Source organism: Taeniopygia guttata, chromosome 2, assembly GCF_048771995.1.
Source record: "Taeniopygia guttata chromosome 2, bTaeGut7.mat, whole genome shotgun sequence".
NCBI classification, from domain to species: Eukaryota; Metazoa; Chordata; class Aves; order Passeriformes; family Estrildidae; genus Taeniopygia; species Taeniopygia guttata.
In genome coordinates, this window is record NC_133026.1 from 96784785 (window position 1) to 96796530 (window position 11746).

Here is an 11746-nt window from a genome sequence, read left to right on the forward strand (position 1 = left end):
ACAGTATACCTGTGAAAATAAAAATAAGAACCATAACGCTGAAAAGTTCATAAGAAACTGCATTTGCAGAAAGATGTGTTGGAATAGACCTCCTCTCTTACCAGTTTTGTTTGAGCTAGCAATACTCAAACTAGCTAGCAATACTAAATATTTCAGCATCAACTGAAAATTTACTTTATATTTACTAAACTTAATGTTTCCTGCTATGATTATTTTATACAAACTTTATTAAGCAAAATATTGGAAAAGTAGCAGAACCAACCATAGTAAAATAAGCACTTTTGCTGATGCTTATAGTAATGTTATACAGTAAGGAAAAGGCTTACCTTAATCCATTCTTTCTCTATTAAATCTAATTATTCTTTCAGGAGATACCAAAGTAATCCACATGGAAAAAATAGAAAATCATTTTCCTTGTTATATGGTAGCCTTTCAACAAGTAGTTGTTTTTCCTTAAAATACAATAATCTAATTTGATACTTCTGGTTAGGAAGGGAGAGAGGAAAAAATGGCACATCATTTTTACCTCATTACATGACAGTTTCCAATGACTTATTTTATTCTTTTTTATTTTCACATGTAATGGTTTAAACAAAGTTCCTAAATTCCTAAAGATGTTTAAAGGCAAAAAACCCCATGCAGATATGAAAGAAACACCTGCTTGCATAATAAATTTTTTTTAAACCATAAAATTTTATCAACCGTGTGATAGCATCTGAAAAGCTAGCAGGTATCATATGCTTAATTACCCTAACATATGGTAAAATAGTAGCTGCAAGAAATTTCTAAGAAAGAGTCTTGGCAGCATGGGAGACATAGCCTCCAGACCAACAACAGCGGAAGGAGGTTAATTGCTCGCTGTAGGAATATGCTCATTGCAGTGCTGGGCACTTATTCTGTTGCCCTTTAGAAAATTTTAATTTCTATAGAGCCTATATAACTTGAATAACTTTAATGTAGATTAATATGTATAGGTACACAAATAACTAATGTGCAAATAACTAAACAACTAATGTGCAACTAATATACTAGTAGGGTATATGTGAGTTATTACCAATAATTCTGTATACATACATACATACATACATGTATTAATATATATCTGTATAAATACATGTAGACCTATGGCTGAGAAATAATACTTCTTAAGTGTCCTTCATGATGAAAGTAGGAAAAAAATATAACACTTGCATGAAATACAAGAAGGGATAAAACACAAGAAAAATATAATCAAGGGAATAAATAGGGCATCAATTATCCCACATTGTTTGAAAATATCTGAGTCATTTTATCTTTTACTACTGAGGACATCTTAGAAATTTATCTTAAATGATCATTAATAGTATTTCATAATTTTTCTTGTTCTCCAGTCATTCCTATGATGATGAGTGCGGTTTTAATTTACAAGCAAATATCTTCTTTTATTCATGGGAAGAAAGGGAAGATGGGAGGACGAACATGGACAACTTTGAAATTCTTCATGACAAGTTACTGTTACAACTAAAAGTTTGCTATATGAAAACAATATTCACATTGGTTTTTTATTCAGTTCAATTAAACATTTTGATAGGGTTTGGAATTGAAACTATGATGGCGTATTTGCTTGGATGTCACATGATTTCTGATGTCTTTAGTGTCTATTTGCATTGTATTGGAAGCCTGCTGTCAGCATTCTGGATTATGGTGCTTTCTCCACATATATAAATCTAATCTATTTTTCCACAAACATTTCGATGACTTGGCAGTTCCTTTCAGAGAAGGAGGTTTTCTGGAGCAGACATGATGATCAGAAAATCAAGGTGATCAGAAAGTATTTGTTGATATTTATGTGAAAGTTTTCTCTCTCCTTTTAGAGACCTGATGAACAGTTACTGCAACAACTTTTTGAAAGTGTTGTAATATTTCTTGGAGAAGGATAACCACTATGAAGCCGGCCTCAAAACTTATTCTAATGCACTCATCAAAATTTTACTTTATTTGATAGTAGCAACAATGTGTATTTGGTCAATATTCACAGCAGCATGTCACCAAAGCCACATACCAGTTAGCAAACACTGTTTATAAGTCACGCTCATTACTTTGTGGAAGGAGATTCAGCTCTGCTGACTTTCCTGAGTCACCTATTTACATTAGAAAATAATGTGGATAATGCAGGGGCTGAAGAAATATTTACTATGTGCTTGTTATATTAGACTGTTCATATTCCTCAGAGTTCTGTGTACTACCATTCCTTATTTGGGGGTTCTAACATATGCATCTCCTTCCTGAGTTTTAGCACAAATATTTATAAATACATTAATCCTAGACACATTTAATTTATGGTTAGTAATTGTTTTTAATTATTCAGAGTAAAGCAGAAACAGGTTTTTCCCTTCTTCTCACCATCATATGTGATCATTTATTTTTGTTCAGAAGCTCTCTATGAACAGCTGTGTAATTAGGTGTAACAAAATAAAAGAAACAACGTAGGTAAAAGCTTTTAATGAGATTGTTCAGGGTGATCTTAGCTCACTGTGCCGATTAGTCAAAAGTAAGACATCATTTTTGTCTTTCTAGAAATAGCTCAAGAGCCAGTGAGTAACCCGTTACTGATTCTAGGTTCTGAAAGAGGGGTTACTATTTTAATGGGAGATACAAAAATAAAAGCTATATTGTTCACTTTTTTGTTTCTCAAGTGCTCACTCTCTTTGTGTCAGCCTATTTTCTTTGTCTGCTCCAAGTCAATTCTGGTAATCTGTAATACAAAGATTTTGCACAAATGTAACCACGGGCTACATCCATCATGGTTCCTACCAGTTTATAGAAAAGGATTGTAAAAAACTAGGTTTTACCAGCTATATAAAGGTTTGCATTCAGTGTTTGAAAATAAGCCCTTGCTCATTATACTGGGAGACAGACAATGTGGGTCCATGGGATTTTTCTCAGAAAGGATTTGCTGGAAGGTCTCTCAGCTCAGCAACTTTTGGCCTTTCTCAGGTGTGAACAAAACCACTAAGCAATTTCTAATAATGACTGTGAACACTTTCTACATAGCAAAAGAGCACAATACACAAATGCAAATGCAAATTTAAAAAAACCAACAAAAAAACAAAAAACAAAAACAAAACAAAAAAAAACAACAAAAAAACCCCAAAAAACCAAAAAACAAACAGATTTACTAGTGCTGTAAACTTCTGGGTTTTTCTCCAAACACAAATTCAATAGATAGGCTACTGAAATAAACTATGAGGTAAAGTAGCATCTTGGCTCAGTTCTGTACCACAGGCTCATATGCTTTACTGCAGGACATAATGAAAATTGCAGACAAGACTGAGCTCCATATTTATCTTGGTATCTAAAAAGATTCAAATATGAATATATACAAATATGCACTTACAAACCATAGAATGAACTCTCTTAAGCCATATTTTCAGTGAGCAACATCTTCTGATTTCTTTTCAGCTTGATAAGCTGAAAAGGTTCAATTTTAGCCCCAAAACAGCCCAAAATGCAAAATATTTTGCCATTTTGCTTGTTTTATTCTTTTTCCTGAAAAAGAAAATCAGAAGGAAATGGATGAAAGATTTCTGATTAAATAAATCTTTGACTTATTTCCATCCTGTACTCATCCTGCTTAAAAAGAAAACTACTACTGATGGCAAGAGACACAGGTAGGACAACAATCAGGATTTTGAAAAACATAGTTTTATTTTCCATGTCAGTGCTGACAGAAATGTTACCCATTTTTCTTAAAATAAGTTTAAAAGGAATGTGGTAAATATTTCCTTTAGGCAGTTCTGGACTGATGATAGAAATGTATCAGAACATGGAAGAGTTGAAAGTCAAAAATAGCCAATGTCTTCTTAAAATCAGACAAGCACAAATAGCAAAAAGAATGAATTAGATAATTTTTTTATCTATTGTCATATTTTGTGCTAAGTTTCTCTGTGTAGGCAAGTGAATAACCTGCAGAACATTATTACTTTCACTTGCTATTGAGTTGGGCTGACTTTGAGTGCCATATTCAATTTATTCCTCCCTAAGCAGTCTGCCTTCAATGTCAACACTTTTCCAGTCAGCTTGCATGGCAGGCACAATGATTTGTTAAATATTTCCTATAAGCAGTTATTACTGTGCTATCAGCGTGCATGTACTCTGCATTACTCATGCAGCATGTTTATAAATTACATTGTCATCATGAACCTCTTCCATGAACTTTGTTTGTCCTTGCTGTCTTAAAATACGCATTGGTTATCACTCAGAACTGTAACAAATATTCTACAAGGTCATTCAGTGCAAAACAGATGTTCATATAATTTATGGACATAAACATGTGCTTGTGCTTTATTAGTATAAATATTAGATAATCAATTAAGGGAAATATTGTCTTGCAGGGGTACATCAACCTAACTATATGTTCTGCAATTTAATTTAATTTAATTTCAGGATTTAAAATTTTTTTTTTTGTTTTGGTAGGGTGTTTATTTAACACACATATTAGTGTATCTACAACAGTATTTTATTACTTCCTGTACAGCTGTAATAAAACATAAAGGTTACACTAAGTAGGATAATTCATCAGGACATTACTGATGAATAATTACATTCCCATTACATCAGGAATTTACTGATGAGCTTTCATGTGTAATATTAAAAAAGCAAATTTTTGTTTCCATTACCTACCCTAAGTTACATAGAAAAATTTAGTAAGCAGTAAAAATATGACAAAATTCAGAGTGAGTTTCAGCCTTTAGGTTGTAATACTCAATTACCCCTTCCTTGTAAAAAAAACCCAAAACCTCTTAATGAGCTGTATTATTTGGAAAATTAATGATTTTCATTAATGTTTGTTACAGAAATTTTCTCAAAAAACTAGAATACACCAAATCCCAACAATTTATGAAATATCATTTCTACTATTAAATCACAGTTCTTAGTAAGTCACCTCAAACTAGTCAGATATATGAAGTTTCTCCCCTCCTCTATAATAAAATTATCGTGTGACATTTTTTCCAAATTAATGAGATGTTGCTGTTTCTTTTGGGGCTTTTTTTGAAAGAAGTCTTGATTTGAATTCTAGTGCCTGATGATTGATGCATTACTCAAGTGGAAGAATAAAAGGCTTGTGCTTATGTCTTTTGGTTGTTTTTGTTTTCTTGTTCTTTTGGTCACTTGCATTTAATGAAAAGAAGGGACATTTGATGTGAATCTCCCTCAGGACCATTGGAAGCTTCCACTGTAAAACACCCAGGATGGCACTGCAACAACTGTAATGGCACAGAACAACAACGTTCTGACATTTCATTCTTGCTATAAGGTAGCAAATACCAGCTACTACTGGATTTTCTGCTTTCTCATATCACAGTGAGAAACTGTGCTGTGGATGCAACCAAACTGGAACAAATGCACACACACATATGTGCCTGCACACACAGTTGCACTCACACAATCCTCAACACCCACTTGTTGATGACTTATAGGCACTGGACCAAATATATCAAGTCAGAAATCATAGCAAGAAATTCTAGACTCACCATACCAAAACTGATGACTTTTCAACAGATGAGAGTCTTGTTTCTCAGTTTGTATGTAGAAGTTGAACAGTTTCTTTTTGCCTCTAAGTGAAATTAAGATTTGACATGCTGAGTGAAGCGCATTGGCCACATTTAACTAGAGTATAAGGGATTTCTACAAGCAAAGTTCACACTGTAGCAGACCTGAGGTGAACACAGAGGACTTTTGACAAACTCCAAATAAATATTCTCATCAGATATTTTAATTCTCAGTATAACATAACTATTCTTTTATGAGAGTTTGTTCACTTTTAAGGTTTTGATGTAGACTTATACTGTTTAAATAAATTTTAAGTATTTGGGTGAAGGAATTAAAACACAAATGATGTATAAAAACTGGTCTTGCAAATTTACTCTGCCTCTGTAAAGACAGCAGCTCCTGATAATTTCCTGTGGACATTTCAAATGCAGCCTTTCTGTCCTTACTATCCTATCAAAGAAAATGGTGATGTTCGACATATAATCAGCCAAATGGATTACTAAATATTTTTCAAAAGCACAGGACTGTGGTTTATGAAGATAAATGCATGACTCAAAGACCTTACATGAGGATTAATCTGTCAAGTGGAGTCAAAACCTATTCTTCCTTTCTATGTCACTTTGTACTGAATGACAAGTTATACATACAAAAGGACTTTTTAGCCATTGCAAGTTAAAGAGACACAAACAAAAGGATTTTCTATTATATTAGTGGACATTTTTCTTGCACTCTTTTTTAGAGGTTTAGCAAGAATAATCCCAAATCCTCTCTCTCTTTTTGTATATGGAGAATCAAATCCAATTTGTAATATACAAAACAAAGGAAAGTAAGTTTTTATCTTACTTGCACCCATTAGGTGAGCTTTTCAAAGTCATCAGCTACACAAAGAAACCTGGTACAGCTGACAGGTCCTTCTCATAAAGTAGATTCAGGAGAGCATCTAGACATGAAGCATCTACTTCAGTTTCTGCTTGTTCACTAGGGAGACATGCTTCCACTCTCACTTTCAGGCTTTTCTGTTCACAGTACGTATCTGTCTTCAGTAATAGGCAGACTTCAATTTCACCTCTTTCCTTCTAAAATGTCAGTGTGAATTTGCTCCAGAAGCATAAAATATATGTTTTACATGATGGATTATGATTGGACATATTAAAGATACTGTCAAGAAGCTAGAAAAATAATGTTCAGAGACCTGCCAAGTTTCATCCATTTTCAATGAGTACCTATTCCATGATGATTTAGGATCATTTGAAGGAATTTGGGGTATACAAACTGATTCATAAAAAATTTTGAGGCTCTCTTGAGAACTAACATTTTTCTAATCTTATCAAGACTATTTTAAAAGAATATTTTAATGTATCTTATAATTTGTTTCTGCTATCCAATGATATGTTGACCACTTTCCCAGTGTGCTCTTTTTTAGTGTGCTATGAATACGAGAGGTACATGCACTGACACAGAGTGAAAACAGACAACTACCTGAAAAGTTAAGGTAATTTATTTTCTATAGAAATTTACCAAAATCCAGAGATTTTCCTCAGCAATGGCAGGAAGGAAACTCTCATTCTAGCTTACCTGAGCATTTGAAATCTTGAAAAGAAATCAAAAGGAACAATAGTAATTATAAAAGGATCAGAAGGCCCACCTGCCTGATGAAAATTTATGAAAGTCATTGCATAATGCAAATAATAATATTGTTAATTAAAATAAAAATTATATTCATCAAAATTTCCCAGATTAAATGTGCTCTGGAGTTGATTTCCTCTTTATTTTTGAATAATAAACTAATGCTTTTCCCTTAAAGAAAAACCTAAGATCCTTCAAACAAATGGTGGTGGAGTATATAAGTGATATACAAAAGAGTATATCATTTTAAAAATCTTCACTCTTGGTTCTTGGGAAGACCTTACCAGTACATCCTTTAATCTGTCACCTCGGTAGTACCCTTATCATATGAAGGAGTTCATGTTAAACTTCATTTGCATACAAGCTCTATTCTAGACCTTCAATTACCTACTGGTGAAAAGCCAATATTTTTCAAATTCAAAGCCCTGTTATCCATTCTATTTTCCACTTCCACTGCACTTGCAGGTAAAAGATGAAGGTTGCGTTTGAAGCACTGACATGGTATAAAATGCCAGCATCACAAAAAGAATGATGGTGTCCATAAATCATTGTCTGAGTAGTAAACCTTTAAGAAGAAAGTAACACTTTTCATTGCTTTTTTCATTCTTATAATAATTTCATTAATTATAAATGATCTTTAGAGAAGACTTTAAGGAAAATTTAGACTATTTTCAGTTTGTGCACACAATGAAACAAAAGAGAGAGGTAAAACAAAGATTTACTCCTATATTTAAAATAAAGCTTCTGTATTTATTTAAAGGCTAGGGGGTTTTTTTTTGATGAGTGGACAAGCAGACAAGATAGAGTTTGTTCAGTTTTGTTGCCAAAAACTATAAGTGGTTCATCTAGACAAATTGCACCATCAGCAGTATTGCATTTTTCATTTCTGTGACAACTAAAATGCAAAGTTTGAACTAAAACCCTGTATTTTTTAATACCATTGATACTCCAAGAACTACTAAAGTTAATTATTAAAAATGAAATACTATGTGTGATATTTAATCTTAAAAATTATAAAATAAAACAAAGCAACTTATATCACACTATATAGAGGTTACAAGTGCTGATCAAATAAAGAAGACAGAGTACAATTTACAGTACGTTATTGGTTATTGCAATGCAACAAATAATTACTGCTATTATTTTTCTTCTTCTCTAACAAAATATGGTAAAATATTAATACTAAAACCTGAAACACTTTTTAAAGCATCCTAGAACTGTGTTTTAGTATGAGATAAGCTCATTTGGGATCAGGATTATAATTATCAACTTTCCCTTGCTATTTTTCTTTTGATAAAAAGTGGCATAACAGAAGTTAATGCAGGCCCTAAGATATTGCAAGGTTTTTTTGAGAAGAGATTTAAATAGCTTTTTTGCTTGTTTGTAGCTGAAGAATATAAAATTTAAGACTCTAAAGTGTCATGCTTCTGAATCACTCTACTCAGCAAGCCAAATTCTTATTACTTCATATTTTACTCAGACCTTTAGGTCTAACATTGCAACCCACCATGTAGAAAAGGATCAAAGCTCAATATGCTAATTCTGGTTACTAGTAAACTTAGAAAAATGAGACAAAGTAATGAAAACTCTATTTGACATTAATGTAAGAAAAGCTAAAGATTGAAAAAAGCTTGTGTAACATTAATTATGTTTCTGTTGAGCCTACATGTGGTCAAGAACTAAGACTTAAAGAAGGCATTGTAGTCTCTTTGTCTATTTTCGCTCTGAAGAGCAGTGATTAGACTATGTGGACTGACTGAAATATCAGTATTATGTGCTATCCACCTGAAAGAAGCTGAACACATAGTTTCTAAAGCATTATTTCAAATTTTAAATATAACTAATTATTTATTTGGGCAAATAGTATAAATCACAGTGAACAAATACCTTAGAATATTCTGTAGTGTTTTTCATTACTCATAAACACCAGTTGTTGCTGGGAAAGTTTCCTCTCTTCTATCTCAAGTCAGATGAAATACTTGTTAGAAAATACAATCATAAATCCAGACTCTTCAATTTCTTTTTGTAGTATGCAAAGCAAGCTATATAATAAACATACAGGAATATTGAAGGGATGTGATTTTACATTGTAGCATGGCAAGAGCAGCCAGTTGTTAACCAGTGCTATGTGACTATCTAGTGACATGGATTTTAAAAATTTGAATCTGTAATTAAATTTAATATGAAAATTCAGTTCAAACAAACCAGTCAGCACTTTCATTCCTTAGGTCTTTCTTTTTGTTAAAGATTTTAAGCCTATTAAGAGTGTATTTTTTTAATAAAAACATCATCAACATTAGCTGTAGTCCTCAAATCAAACATACACCAGGGATTCAGGGTTGATATCCAAGAATAATATTTGATGTTAAATAACCTTTCATCACTGAAAATGAAATGGATTAATTTTCCTCTGAATAAAGCAGGGTGTGACATTCTCAGAAGAGTAATTTCACACTGTTCTTCTCTTCCTGAAATAAGGCTATTTCTATCATTTGTCTATAGCTTTATCTCATGTGTTTCTAGCTTATTTCTCTCTGTTCCTTTCAGATTTCATTTATCTCGAAAAAGAGATGGTCTAAAGGAGCCAAAAAACATAGTTTAAAATATTTCCTTCAAAAGACAGCATAACAGGATGAAAAGATAAAGGTATTTGATGTGAAGCATTAGAGGGATTTTGTGATAATTTTGGAGACTTGTATTAACATTCATAAGGCAAATTCAACTGCTACATAAAAAGGGAAATTTGTGCTCTTTAAACATAGAGAATTCTGTGCACTAGAAGAATTTCTAGATAAATCAGTTGGCAGGTCAGTTGCAGAAGTAATACTGCATTAAATAGTTCAGGCAGGTCTACAGCCATGCAGGTCTAGGACAGAAGTTAAACTTGCTTATTGTAGTCTATAAATGAATTCAATCTTCACAGTATGCAGATACTCCTTGGATTATCATTGAAGGATGGTGGACCAATCATCTTAAAATATCTGGAAGTTAGCATTCAAATAAATCAACTGTTAGTCATAATCCCTTCTGAACTTCTTATCACAAAGAAAAAAAATCTGTATTTATTAAAAAATTTAGTGAATAATTTGCCATCTAGGATTGTAAACTATATAATATTCTGACAACTGCTACAAATAACAAATGACAATTCACTCCTGGAGACATTCCAATTGGACACAAGGACTTTTTCACAATGAGAATGATCAGCCATTGGACCACTTTGAGTTTTCCTGTAGGCTTCTCCCAAGCTGTAAGTGACAAGCATTGCCAAGGAAGTTGGTGCTCTCTCTATTTCTGTCCATTACCAGTCCACTTCCTTACAGGTGGACCTTATTCTAAATTGGTTTTGCTGCTACAGACAGAGAGGTTTATATAACTCTGAGAATAGAACCATAAATTAACACTACTACATGTGAATCTCACAAAAAGTAGCTGAAAATTTTGTTTAGGATAGCAGGCAGTAATTTCGTTACCTAAATTAATTAATAAAATAGTCATACCAAAATTATGAAGAAGGATAAATTTGTAGGTCTATATTCCATTAACATGTTAGCATTCTTTGTATAAGCTGAGCCATGCAAGTGCATTTTATGAGGAGACTAATACAAAAGATATTCTACTTCAATATTACTAAGCTTCATGCAATGTGTAGCATATTAATTTTACGCACAAAATAGGTAATTTTTCATAAGGGTGTATTTTAATGAATGTTGGCATCAAAATATCATTGCCAAATCATTGGGACTCTGATATCTTGTAAGATCATCACCAGCATAGCAGATGGAACTGGTTTTGCTCTGTGAAGATTAAAATTCCAAGCAATATCCTCAGCCTTGTTTAGCACCCATTTTATGACATGTTTATTTCTCCAAATCTATTTGCCTTAATCTCTTATGACTGCTTGGATTGCAGCCCTATTCTTTTAGAATACCCTCCACTGCTGCTGTGGGAATTGATTGGCAGGTAATCGTATGTGAGAAACCTGGTACCAGCATCCTGCTCAGGACTAAACCTGACACAGCTGGTCCTGCCGTGGTAGCTGAAAATTGTTCATAAGTTCAATTTCAGGGATGGGGAGAAATAATAAAGATAGAGACAGTAATTTTCAACTCTGTGAAATACTGATTCTGATCTGTTTATTAATATCTTAAGGAGTGTCATTGTGAATTTTTACCAAGGACCTTGGACACAAAAGAAAATTGTAATATACAGTGACATCTAATTTGTTATAGTTGCAGCAAAGTGCAGTCATTAAGACAATAAAAGGTGCTGACAAAACATTAATGGTGGTGAGGAAGTAATATTTTTTATAAGTCTAAGATTTCTGAGATCAAATAATATATCTATCTAGTGATACCATCAAGGCACAAGGCCTCTAACTAGCCTTCATAAAGGAGAAAATTGCTTGCATCATTACACTGATGATATTAAATCTTATTTGTTTGTCAAATATGTGTAAGACATTTAGCATTCTGCAGCTAATACTAAACATTAGTATTCTAGAATGGATACTGGAATGGCTGAGAAAACAACAACAACAAAAAATCCTCTTGTAATTGGACATATAAGTGAAAAATTTGGTTGGCAG

General features: G+C 32.8%; 1 long non-coding RNA gene across 1 annotated transcript in view; it reads left to right on the forward strand.

The window, feature by feature from the left end:
• LOC115493835 (uncharacterized) overlaps window positions 1–1585 on the forward strand; it is a 29386-nt gene extending 27801 nt beyond the window's left edge. Inside the window, exon 2 of the long non-coding RNA XR_003958801.4 lies at window positions 1371–1585. This is a non-coding gene — a long non-coding RNA (uncharacterized lncRNA). The remainder of the gene's footprint in view (window positions 1–1370) is intronic.
• Window positions 1586–11746: the final 10161 nt, after the last annotated feature.